Source organism: Salminus brasiliensis, chromosome 24 (assembly GCF_030463535.1).
Source record: "Salminus brasiliensis chromosome 24, fSalBra1.hap2, whole genome shotgun sequence".
NCBI classification, from domain to species: Eukaryota; Metazoa; Chordata; class Actinopteri; order Characiformes; family Bryconidae; genus Salminus; species Salminus brasiliensis.
This window is the reverse complement of record NC_132901.1, coordinates 12633235-12646787: the sequence shown is the minus strand read 5'-3', so window position 1 is coordinate 12646787 and position 13553 is coordinate 12633235.

Below are 13553 nucleotides of genomic sequence, written 5' to 3'. Positions count from 1 at the left end.
GTTAAACCTGGAATACAGGTGCCACTCTGGTCAGTGCTGCCAGCTGTCAGGCTTAGTTTTCCTCGTTTACCTTTTATGGATGGATACAGGTATGCAAGGGTGCATCTGCCATTAAATCTAGCAATTCAGACCACGCAGTGGTTATACAGAGCCAGTATGTTCCTACTAGTGCGTTCTGTGTGGTTCTGTAGAACACACAAAGAAAACATACAAGGGACACTGTCTGTCCCTTAGAAGAGGCTGTTATGGTGATGCTCAGTGTTGATATCTTCAAAACTGTCAAAAGTGTAAGCCAGTTGCCCCATCTGGAGGCTGTTACTGAGAACACACGGCCATTGTTCAGCAGTGCCGACACAGAATGAGGACATTTCACTGGGACACTCTGCTCTAGCGTCTGCGCCGCAAATTCCAACATTGCCAGATAAGTGGCCTGTACTGCTCTTCAATATAGACCCATTTCACATGCTACAGAATCTAACTTAGCTGAATAAGCTGGACGCTGCATACCACCATGTTGCTGATTCAGACAGTAGGTCATAAAACCAGTGTCTTCATGCCCAGACAGGCTTGCTTGGATCACAAAGGTGCAGATATCAAGGCTGATTTCAAATTTGCAAAAGCAGTGGTTGTGTCTGTGTGCATAAGAGGGGCATGTTGCCCAGGGATACCTTAAAGCAGATGGTATGATGGTTGTAAAAGTGCAGGATTCTGATCCATCTGAGTGAAACTCAAGTCCTACACAATCTAGCGTGTTGCATGACTGACCTAGAGAGAAGGCTACAGCTGGAAGTTGATGCTGGCGCAACTGTTTGAGCCTTTTACACATTTTGTGGGCATTCAGTGCAGCTGTTTCGTGCTTTTTACATTCGCTGGTTAACTCTAGGATCCAGCTTATCCTTCAAATGCCCAAGTTTATAGCCCTAGTTTTGTTTTAGTACTTTAGTATTTTTGAGCATTTTGGCATTTTAAAATCATGAGGTGACGTGACAAACACCCAAACTACCAACACAACAAACTTCTCAGAAACAGAGATGGTAACAGCCACAAAACGCTAGGTTTTACAAGTGACAAAACTTCCCTCTTTTCAGAGAGGCTAAAGGTTACAGCAGCAGTAACAGATACACTTCCCTTGTTTCAGAGACTGACTTACTGACTTCTCTGACTCAGGAAACCAGAATTTCTCTCCGGTTTGAAATGGCGTTTATTCAAATAGTAAATTCAGCATACAGGAGACAGATTCAGTCAGGAGACTTGATCTTCAGTGTTGACGAGTATATTGATGCAGAGACGTTTGAGTACTTCATTGACAATCACTGCTTTAGGAGCTAAAGATCGTATATTTAACAGCCCAAATTCAACAAGAGAACTGCTTTTACTCAATTTTTTAAAAGCGAACTTTGACGTTACAATTACAAACCACACGGGGCACAGACAGTCTCGATACCGCAGGGTTTGTCTGAGATACTTGTGTGAAACTGATGTTACTTTTTAATACAGGCAGAGAAATGACCAAAAATTGGTGGAATCGAGTAAATCACTTACCTGCCCACTATCCATTTCACTAACCTGACTGGGAAGGGCCAGTCAGTCCTAGCATAGCACCTTCTTGACGTTCCCGGAGAGAACGATAGACGAAGACGTTGATCCTGGTGTCTTCTTTCAAATGGTGTCCATAATGTCCGAATGATTGTGCTGAAGCTGCCGGACAATGTACAGGACACGGGCACCTGAAAAAAAAAAGGAGATTGTGGTGTTACTCGAACTTTTCAATGTTTAAAAGTAGAATCTTCAACAATGAAAACACTGCCCTGAGGAGTTGTCCTCAGTGACTGAGCAGGTGAAGGAGAAGAGCTGAGGACATTGAACCGGTAAGCTGAGTTGAAAATCAACTGTGGTGGAGAAACCCTTGGCTGATGCTCCAGGGTCCCTTTCCAGTGCGGGAGTTGAGACAATGACCCTGCGTCCATATCCCGTCGGCGCAGTTGGGACTGCCTCTACAACAGAAGCTGGATCTGTCAGTCAAGCTTGATGACCTCCCTGCAGAGCGTCTGGAGATCTCGTCCCTCCACGGTCACCATGTTCCTCCAGAGTACACACAAAGACAAACACAAACGACGGTCAGTGAGACAGAGCACTGTACACATCCTTTTACAAAATCACTAAAAGATTCTCTGGTTTAAACAACCCTGAGAATCAAAATATTACAAGACAATATCTTAGAATCTTCCCATTTAAAACAAATCTGGATCCCGAGACTGAAATGATCTTAAGGCAATGCTTTGGACATAGTCGTCCTTTGAGTCCGGATCGCTGCAAAAAGTCAATGGTCTAAAACAAATGTGAAAATTAAAATATCAAAGGGATCCAGGTTAAAGTAACCTGAAGGTCTAAGAATATGGCGTCCCGTCTCCTCCAGTTTATTCGAAATTGGTAAGGTAAGCGGTCTAATTCATTTCCACAGTCACCTCGGGTACAGAGTCTCGGAGTCAGTAGAGCGCCTGAATTGACTCAGAATCACTCATTGGGATGACGGCGGCCGCCTCTGTCGGTTTCTGATCCTGTCTCTGAAAACTCTGGACCCAGAGGAATACTGGGATCTCGGTGGAACCTCTAAAACTGTGGTAGTCGGATTTGCTTCTCCGTGATTAAAGAATCAACTCGATCAGTTAGTCTTAGGAATGTAGAGAAACTTTAATCCTGCAGTAAACGTAACGCTGGTGGAAGACTTCAGAACTGAGTTTTTTCACTAAATGAATGATCTATATACAGCCTGATGAACAACAAGCTTCACTCCCTCTACCATTGATGAGGCCTTTTCATCTTGGAGAGAAAAAAGAGGAAATGTCTTAAAGGATCTGTTTATTGATCAAGGTTTGAATCTTTTGAACTTAGAACTGAATTTAATCTTCAAGCTCATTTTTTTAGGTATTTGCAGCTACGTAGTTTTGTGTCCACAAACTTCCTCGTCATTAGATACGGTTCTGAACGTCAACCCACAGATAAACATAATTGGCACCTTATCTGTTACTGAACTCCTTTCATATGAAACCCTTACAAGTATTAAAGCAGCAGTAGGTGCAGGACCCATCTGTCCATCAATATATTTACTGAATGGTGGTAAAAGATTGTAGATAACTCCTCATCTACATGTTTAAACACTTGTACTCGGAAAGAATGAAAGAATTATGAATTCTAATAAGATTTTTAAAGCAGATTTTCCGACGTTACAATTACAAACCATGACAGTCTAAAAACTGCAGGATTTGTCTGAAATACTATGGATGACACTGATCCATGACTTACTTTTTAATACAAGCAGAAAAGTGACAGAATAAATGGGTGGAATCAAGTAAATCACTTACCTGCCAACTATGTAGTTCACTAACCTGACAGTGTGACTGGGAAGGGTTAGTCAGTCCTGGCCTGACACCTTCTTGATGTTCCCGGAGAGAACGATGGACCCCAGGCGGCTCAGGTGAAGCTCATCTCTGTGTTCGAGAACCGGACGCAACTGAAAGCTCTCCCAGTTCTCTATATACTCAGCGCAGACGGACTGAACTGTGAAGTCTGCAGACAAGAGAAATCTGCTCAGAGTAGAAACAGAACCTGATGCACGAGCAAAAGCAGTACTTGAACTAGTACATACTGACCTAGCTGCTCCTATAGATCCGGTGGGGGTGGGTACGAAAAAAAGGTTCCGCAGCAGACACTCCTGTGAGTCAGTCAAGACACTAAAAACACAGAGACTGATTATGTTCTAGATACTGTTGTATTGAAGGAGACTGGGTTGACCATGAGGCTGAAGCATGGAGCACTGGGCATTAGAAATATGACAGCGTTATGGGTGAATGATGAATAAGTGAGGAAGAATTGAGGACAGGCTGAAGAATAAAGACTCTGAATGAAGTCATTTAGTAGCACTACGATATAGACCTGGAACCTTTCTGAACTTTTATTTAATATTGTGCATGTATTCTGTTTATTTCAAAGAGAGATGTGTATACGCTCAACAGGCAGGAGAAACAAAGCTAATAATTCACACTCTTGATAAACTAGTTTAAGATAACAGTGTTTACAACAATTTAAAAACTTCACACAAGCTTCTAGCAAGACACCAGCTTTAACCTGCCTCTGACCGTGTCCACAGGTTAAACTATGGGGTTTTAGCGCCCCCACAAGGACAAAAAGAGGAATAGCAAGAGCCTCTGAGCAGTAGTTCTGTACTTTAACTCACTGCATCAGGAGAAGAATAGGAGAGAAGCATTGTGTCAAGGGAAGCCCTCTCGGTGCAGGAGAGGAGACGAAAGGGCTTCCCTTGACACAATGCTTCTCCTGTATTCAATGACTCTACGCTGACAGAGAGAAAGCCTAACCTTTCAAAGAGGAGAGTATTTGGAGCAGCATGCTACACTTACAAACATGACAGATAGAAGCTAGAGTCAAAATGTGAAAGGGAGTCTTTGTAGGAACAACAAGAACAGTCCATCATACCTAGTCTACTATCAAGACACAGGGAAAGTGCTTAAACACAGGCTTGTGAAATTTCATACAGAGTGTGTTAAACAACAGCAAACCCAGACTGACCAGTCAATGGCAGCTGATGATCCCAAGGGGAGAGGGGTGTGTACCCCCCATTCCAACAGCCAACAGCGTTGATCATACTCCAGAAGAGGTTCAAGAGTCTTACACTGATGCTCAAGATGGTGCTGAAACAGAGGGAGACAGACACAGTACACACTTTTCAAAGAGAGATAGGAAAGCACATCAGTACTTACTGACTGGGTGTCAGATATTGAAGATCAGACACTGACTCACGTCCACACTTGCTGAAGAGTTCGAAGGCATAGAAGCAAAACCGCAGAAGTGAATAGCATAACTCTGCTCCGCTCCGCTCCGACTTTCAAGCACTGAATAATAATAAGAAAAGGAAAAACAATGTACAGTTATGAAGTAGGAGTGTGAGTAGGTGCTGGACATATGCTCAGTGTTTATGTTAAAGTCCATGCTGATTAGTGGGACAGGCCTGATACCATTTACATTTATGGCATTTAGCAGACGCTCTTATCCAGAGCGACTTACATGGTAACTCGTATTACAGAAGTGGGTCAGTGTAGTGTTAGGAGTCTTGCCCAAGGACTCTTATTGGTGTAGAGCAGCACAGTCACCCAGACTGGGAATCGAACCCTGGTCTCCCACATGGTGTGGAAACTCAGTGGCAGGTAGTGGTGTTATCTGTTGCGCCACACCAACCACTGATACCAAGACGCAGGAACTGAACCAAAAAAGGGCAACTCCAGGCAGGCAGCTCAGGACATGAGGGGAGAGAGAGAAAAAGATGAAGATTAGAACAAGCTTTACGTTTAGTGAGAGACCTGTAGCAGAAATAGTTACAGACACAACCACAATAATAGTAATAAAAAGCCTGTAATCAGAGCAGGACAGAACAGTGGTGAACTGTAATCAGAGCAGGACAGAACACAGAACTGGAGAGTTCTCTGAAAGCTGGTGTAAAGAGAGAAGTTGTTCATCTAGATTTAAAGACTGAGAGTGTGTCTGATTCCCGGATATTAAGAGGGAGCTTGTTCCAAAGTTGGGGGCTTTATAAAAGAACGCTCTTCCACGTATTAGAAAAACCAGCGCAGGAGGGACTGATAATAGGCCAGCATCTTGCGAGCGGAGTGTACATGGAGGTCTGTAAGGTGTAAGAAGTTCCTCCAGATAATGTGGGGTCAGACCATTGAGAGATTCATATGTTAGAAGTACTTTATAATCTGTACTGAATTTAACAGGTAACCAGTGTAAGAATGAAAGAACTGAACTAATATGATCAGATAAAAAAAATGACACATTTACTCTGACCCCTCTCCCAGAAGCTGAGCATGCAGTGAGGGGAAGGTGGGCCTAAGATTAAAAACTGTAGATGGAGCAGAAACGTTATCTAGATGAAAATGGCTTTACACTGAAATCAGGAGGATAACACTGATAATCTGGGTTGATGATCATTTACCAGTTTTTCTACACTTAGGATGGAGGCAGCAGCAACACAATCCCTGAATATCATTAAGAGTAGTAGTATTGAATGATGGTGTAGCAAAAGAATTTAGATCAATTCTAATAAGATTTTTAAAGCAGATTTTCTGAAGCTCCAATTATAAACCATGTGGAGGACAGACGGTCTCCATACTGCAGGGTTTGTCTGAGATACTGATATTCCTGTTTAAAACAAGCAGAAAAAATTATTATTAAATTCAGTTAATAATGTAAATTATTACCTGCCCACTATCCAGCTGCCTAATCTAGGGTCCTGTCTTTTTCCGAGTGGTGTCCAGAAGTGTGTGGCAGTGCTCCTTAAGGGCCTCACTGCATCAGGTAGAGAAAAGTGAAGAAAGTTGGCAATGTCCAGGACTCCTGGAGGGGGAAAAGAAAAAAAAAAAAAAAACCATTTTAAGGAAAAAGGTGAAGTTGAAGAACTGATAACCTCACCAGTAAATTTAGATGAAAAGCAGCTGTGGTGGTGGAGGAGCCCTCTGCTTTTCCAGGCCACGCCGACGGCCCCAGGCCCTTTCTGGTGCAGGACTCGAGACAACAACCCTCTGTGTCCGCCATGCCGGTAGTGCTGGATTTCATGATGGCCATCGTTGGAGGAGTCACGAACAGACTCCAGCCTCATCTTCAGTTAGAGTTTGGACTGCCTCTACAACAGCAGCAGTCAAGCTTGATGACCTCCTTGCAGAGCGTCTGGAGATCTCGCTCCTCCGCGGTCACCAAGTTACTCCAGAGTAAACACAGACAAACGCAAACAACGGTCAGTGAAAGAGTACTGTACAGCAAAACAGGGAGCAGAGAGCACAAGCATCACAACAACTGTCTCAGATGAAAACAGAGCTGATATTAAAGACTATAAAGTAGGGACTCAACTGTTCGTGTCGAATCAGTTTTAAAAGCAGAACCGCATTGAAAAAAAATTATATATACATAGAAAATGTGTAGGATAGGATTACTGTGTTTATATGTCAATTATTTTAGCCATTCAACATGGTCACAGGTAGACATAGGACATTGAGCATGGTAAGGCCCATCAGCTGTTTTGCTTGCTGGGGGGGATAAATATATCTCTATATATAGTAGATACCTTTATACCTAATAAAGCGATACTAATCATAACTGTAACTATGTATTAATGTCACGTGTATAGTCTGAACTCTGGGTACTATAAACCCCCTTGTCTTAGAATCTTCAAAATGTCCAATTTGAACAGCCCTGAAAAACATTTATTTCCAAAACCTTGCTTTAGAATCTTTGAATTTTCTAAAACAATAAGTGCAGATCCCTTTACAAAATTCTCTAGGTTGAACAGTAATGAATAATTAAATGTCCTAAAAATTTTATTTGTAATAAATTTGGATCCCTGAAAAATTTAAACAACCCGGAGAATAAAAATATTTCAAGACAACATCTAAGAATCTTTCTAGACGAATCTTAGAATTTCAAATAAATCTGGATCCTGAGATATTCCCAGTTCAGACAACTGTGAGACTGAAATGATCTTAAAGCAATGCTTTGGACATCTTCATCCTTTGAGTCCGGATCGCTACAAAAAGTTAATGGTCTAAAACAAATGCGAAAATTAAAATATCAAAAGGATCCGGGTTAAAGTAACCTGAAGGTCTAAGAATACGGCGTCCCGTCTCCTCTCGTTTATTCTAAATTCGTAAGGTAAGCGGTCTAATTCATTTACTTACAGTCACCTCGGGTACAGAGTCTCGGAGTCAGTAGAGCGCCTGAATTGACTCAGAATCACTCATTGGGATCACGGCGGCCGCCTCTGTCGGTTTCTGATCCTGTCTCTGAAAACTCTGGACCCAGAGGAATATTGGGATCTCGGTGGAACCTCCAAAACTGTGGTAGTGGGATTTGCTTCTCCACGCTTAAAGAATCAACTCGATCAGTCAGTCTTAAGAATCCACTTTAATCCTGCAGTAAACGTAATGCTGGTGGAAGACTTCAGAACTGAGTCTGACAAAAAAAGAAAAAAAAAAAAAAAAAAACCTTGCCGTACAGATTCAAAGAGCCTCTTCACTAAATGAATGATCTATATACAGCCTGATTAACAACATCGTTCCCTCCCTCTACCATTGATGAGGCCTTTTCATCTTGGAGAGAAAAAGGAGGAAATGTCTTAAAGGATCTGTTTATTGATTAAAGGTTTGAATCTTTTGAATTTAGAACTGAATTTAATCTTCAAGATCATTTTTTCAGGTATTTGCAGCTACGTAGCTGTGTCCACAAACTTCCTTGTCATTATTAGATACAGTTCTGAATGTCAACCCACAGATAAAAAAATGTAACTGGCACCATATCTGTTCCTGAACTCCTTTCATATGAAACCCTTACAAATATTAAAGCAGCAGTAGGTGCAGGATCAATCTGTCAATCAAAATTCAGACGGGTCTGGACATGTACTGGCTTAAGCATGTTGGAGGTTTAGAGTCAAACTGTTTGAGGCTGTGGACAGGTGTCTTTTATACAGATAACGAGGTCAAACAGGTGCCAAATTACAGACCTCTCATCTTTCTAAATAGGAGAACTTGCACAATCAGTGGCTGACTAAATACTTTTTTTGCCCCAGTGTATAATTTATGTAAATTTTCCCCATTGTATACACACAAACACACACACACACACACATACACACACACATATTTATCTATCAGCCCAAATTCAATGCAGAACTGCTTGTACTTGGAAAGATGAAAGAATTTATATAAATTCTAATAAGATTTTTAAAGCAGATTTTCCGACGTTACAATTACAAACCATGACAGTCTCAATACTGCAGGATTTGTCTGAGATACTATGAGTGACACTGATATATTACTTTTTAATACAAGCAGAAAAGTGACAGAATAAATGGGTGGAATCAAGTAAATCATGTAAATCAGTGTGACTGGGAAGGGCCACTCAGTCCTGCACAACATTAAATAAACATGCACAATATTAAATAAAAGTTCAGAAAGGTTCCAGGTCTATATCGTAGTGCTACTACATGACTTCATTCAAAGAGAGATGTGTATACGCTCAACAGTAACACTACAATATAGTCCTGGAACCTTTCTGAACTTTTATTTAATACTGTGCATGTATTCTGTTTATTTCAAAGAGAGATGTGTAGACGCTCAACAGGCAGGAGAAACAAAGCTAATAATTACCACTCAAAGCTTCTAGCAGGACACCAGCTTTAACCTGCCTCTGACCGTGTCCAGAGGTTAAACAATGGGGTTTTAGCGCCCCCACAAGGACAAAAAGAGGAACAGCAACAGCCTCTGAGCAGTAGTTCTGTACTGTAACTGCATCAGGAGGATAGTAGAGAAGCATTGTGTCAAGGGAAGCCCTCTCGGTGAAGGAGAAGAGACGAGAGGGCTTCCCTTGACACAATGCTTCTCTACTATTCTTCTCCTGTATTCAATGACTCTACGTTGACAGAGAGAAAGCATAACCTTTCAAAGAAGAGAGTATTTGGAGCAGCATGCTACACTTACAAACATGACAGATAGAAGCTAGAGTCAAAATGTGAAAGGGAGTCTTTGTAGGAACAACAAGAACAGTCCATCATACCTAGTCTACTATCCAGACACAGGGAAAGTGCTTAAACACAGGCTTGTGAAACTTCATACAAAGTGTGTTAAAGAACAGCAAACCCAGACTGACCAGTCAATGGCAGCTGATGATTCCAAGGGGAGAGGGGTGTGTACCCCCCATTCCAAGTGTTGATCAGACTCCAGAAGAGGTTCAAGAGTCTTAAACTGATGCTCAAAATGGTGCTGAAACAGAGGGAGACAGACACAGTACACACTTTTCAAAGAGAGATAGGAAAGCACCTCAGTACTTACTGACTGGGTGTCAGATATTGAAGATCAGACACTGACCAAATTAATTTTAATACAAGCAGAAAAATGACAGAATAAATGATTATTAAAATAGAAAAACTATGTAAAATTCACTAATGTCAGGAACTTGCTGCGTCAGGAGGAGAACAGTAGATCCAAGGAAAGTCGCCTTGCGAAGTCCAGGACACGGCATCTGGAAAACAGGAGACAGTGGTGTTACTCTTTGGGCTCGATACTTTTAAGTGGTTTTCAGTAGAATCTCCATCAATGAGAACACTCCCCTGAGGGGTTTCCTTGAGGAATGAAGCAGATGAAAGCTGAGGACCTCAAACTGGTTGGAAGAGATGAAAATCAGCTGTGGTGGTGATGCTTCATTTTAAGCGGTCACGTTTCAAGCGTGTGAATTCCCCGGTCCCACTGTAGAGTTGAATATAAACGGACATGAGAGATTATATAAAAACTAACATTCAATTAAAAGAACACACACAGGCAGACATCACTGTATGGTGCGCCGGTTTCAGTTTGGACAAAGCTTATGGAAACACAAGTGACTCAGGCAATGGAGGTGAAGCTGAGAAGCCTCGACTCATCTCCCAGAAGCTCCCATAAAAGACTGAAATTTAGCTCTGTACGACATTAAGTAGTCAATGGAAAATTTTAGAAGATCACTAATTTGGATCTACAGTCAAAAACTCCTCACTGGTTCGTATAATGGCTAAAAATCTGACAATTTCCATACAAGGGAAGAAACAGGCCTAGCAGATCAACCTCACCATCTAAGCTATCAGACATGGAGGGATGAAGAGATTCTCTGTTCTTTGAAAACGGACATCTCCGAGCTTCACCGGTCAGAACTCAAGTCCACACTAGCTGAAGAGTTCAAAGGCATAAAAGCAAAACCGCAGAAGTAGTGAATATCATAACTCTGCTCCGCTCCGACTTTCAAGCACTGTATCATAATAAGAAAAGGAAAAATAACTTACAGTTATGAAGTAGGAGTGTGAGTAGATGCTGGACATTTGCTCAGTGTTTATGTTAAAGTCCATGCTGAGTAGCGGGACAGGCCTGATACCAAGACGCAGGAACTGAACCAAAAAAGGGCAACTCCAGGCAGGCAGCTCAGGACATGAGGGGAGAGAGAGAAAAAGATGAAGATTAGAACAAGCTTTACGTTTAGTGAGAGACCTGTAGCAGAAATAGTTACAGACACAACCACAATCACAGTAATAAAAAGCCTGTAATCAGAGCAGGACAGAACAGTGGTGAACTGTAATCAGAGCAGGACAGAACACAGAACTGGAGAGTTCTCTGAAAGCTGGTGTAAAGAGAGAAGTTGTTCATCTAGATTTAAAGACTGAGAGTGTGTCTGACTCCCGGATATTAACAGGGAGCTTGTTCCAAAGTTGGGGGCTTTATAAAAGAACGCTCTTCCTCCTGCACTGGTTTTTCTAATACAGGGGACTGATAATAGGCCAGCATCTTGCGAGCGGAGTGTACGTGGAGGGCTGTAAGGTGTAAGAAGTTCCTCCAGATAATGTGGGGTCAGACCACTGAGAGATTCATATGTTAGAAGTATTTTATAATCTGTACTGAATTTAACAGGTAACCAGTGTCAGAATGAAAGAACTGGACTAATATGATCAGATTAAAAAAATACACATTTACTCTGACCCCTCTCCCAGAAGCTGAGCATGCAGTAAGGGGAAGGTGGGCCTAAGATTAAAAACTGTAGATGGAGCAGAAACGTTATCTAGATGAAAATGGCTTTACACTGAAATCAGGAGGATAACACTGATAATCTGGGTTGATGATCATTTACCAGTTTTTCTACACTTAGGATGGAGGCAGCAGCAACACAATCCCTGAATATCATTAAGAGTAGCAGTATTGAATGATGGTGTAGCAAAAGAATTTATATCAATTCTAATAAGATTTTTAAAGCAGATTTTCTGAAGCTCCAATTATAAACCATGTGGAGGACAGACGGTCTCCATACTGCAGGGTTTGTCTGAGATACTGATATTCCTGTTTAAAACAAGTAGAAAAAATTATTATTAAATTCAGTTAATAATGTAAATTATTACCTGCCCACTATCCAGCTGCCTAATCTAGGGTCCTATCTTTTTCCGAGTGGTGTCCAGAAGTGTGTGGCAGTGCTCCTTAAGGGCCTCACTGCATCAGGTAGAGAAAAGTGGAGAAAGTTGGCAATGTCCAGGACTCCTGGAGGGGGAAAAGAAAAAAAAAAAAAAAAAAAAAAAAAAACATTTTAAGGAAAAATGTGAAGTTGAAGAACTGATAACCTCACACCAGTAAATTTAGATGAAAAGCAGCTGTGGTGGTGGAGGAGTCCTCTGCTTTTCCAGGCCACGCCGACGGCCCCAGGCCCTTTCTGGTGCAGGAGCGGAGACAACAACCCTCTGTGTCCGCCATGCCGGTAGTGCTGGATTTAAGATGGCCATCGTTGGAGGAGTCACGAACAGACTCCAGCCTCGTCTTCCGTTAGAATTTGGACTGCCTCTACAACAGCAGCAGTCAAGCTTGATGACCTCCTAGCAGAGCGGCTGGAGATCTCGCTCCTCCGCGGTCACCAAGTTACTCCAGAGTAAACACAGACAAACGCAAACAGTCAGTGAAAGAGTACTGTACAGCAAAACAGGGAGCAGAGAGCACAAGCATCACAACAACCGTCTCAGATGAAGACAGAGCTGATATTAAAGACTATAAAGTAGGGACTCAACTGTTCGTGTCGAATCAGTTTTAAAAGCAGAACCGCATCAAAAAAAAACAAAAAAACAAAAATATATATATATATATATAAAATGTGTAGGATAGAATTACTGCGTTTATATATTAATTATTTTAGCCATTCAACATGGTCACAGGTAGATTCAGTCGCCTCTGAATAAAAACACAGACAGAAACGCAATAACAGGGAGCAGAGAGCACAAGGGTCACAACAAGAAGACAAAGCTAATAAAAATAAGACATGGCCACAAAAATGGTGCCAAGTTTACCAGCTGAACTGTGAAGTCTGCAGACAAGAGAAATCTGCTCAGAGTAGAAACAGAACCTGATGCACGAGCAAAAGCAGTACTTGAACTAGTACATACTGACCTAGCTGCTCCTATAGATCCGGTGGGGGGCGGGTACGAAAAAAAGGTTCCGCAGCAGACACTCCTGTGAGTCAGTCAAGACACTAAAAACACAGAGACTGATTATGTTCTAGATACTGTTGTATTGAAGGAGACTGGGTTGACCATGAGGCTGAAGCATGGAGCACCGGGCATTAGAAATATGACAGCGTTATGGGTGAATGATGAATAAGTGAGGAAGAATTGAGGACAGGCTCTGAATGAAGTCATTTAGTAGCACTACGATATAGACCTGGAACCTTTCTGAACTTTTATTTAATATTGTGCATGTATTCTGTTTATTTCAAAGAGAGGTGTGTATACGCTCAACAGGCAGGAGAAACAAAGCTAATAATTCACACTCTTGATAAACTAGTTTAAGATAACAGTGTTTACAACAATTTAAAAACTTCACACAAGCTTCTAGCAAGACACCAGCTTTAACCTGCCTCTGACCGTGTCCACAGGTTAAACTATGGGGTTTTAGCGCCCCCACAAGGACAAAAAGAGGAATAGCAAGAGCCTCTGAGCAGTA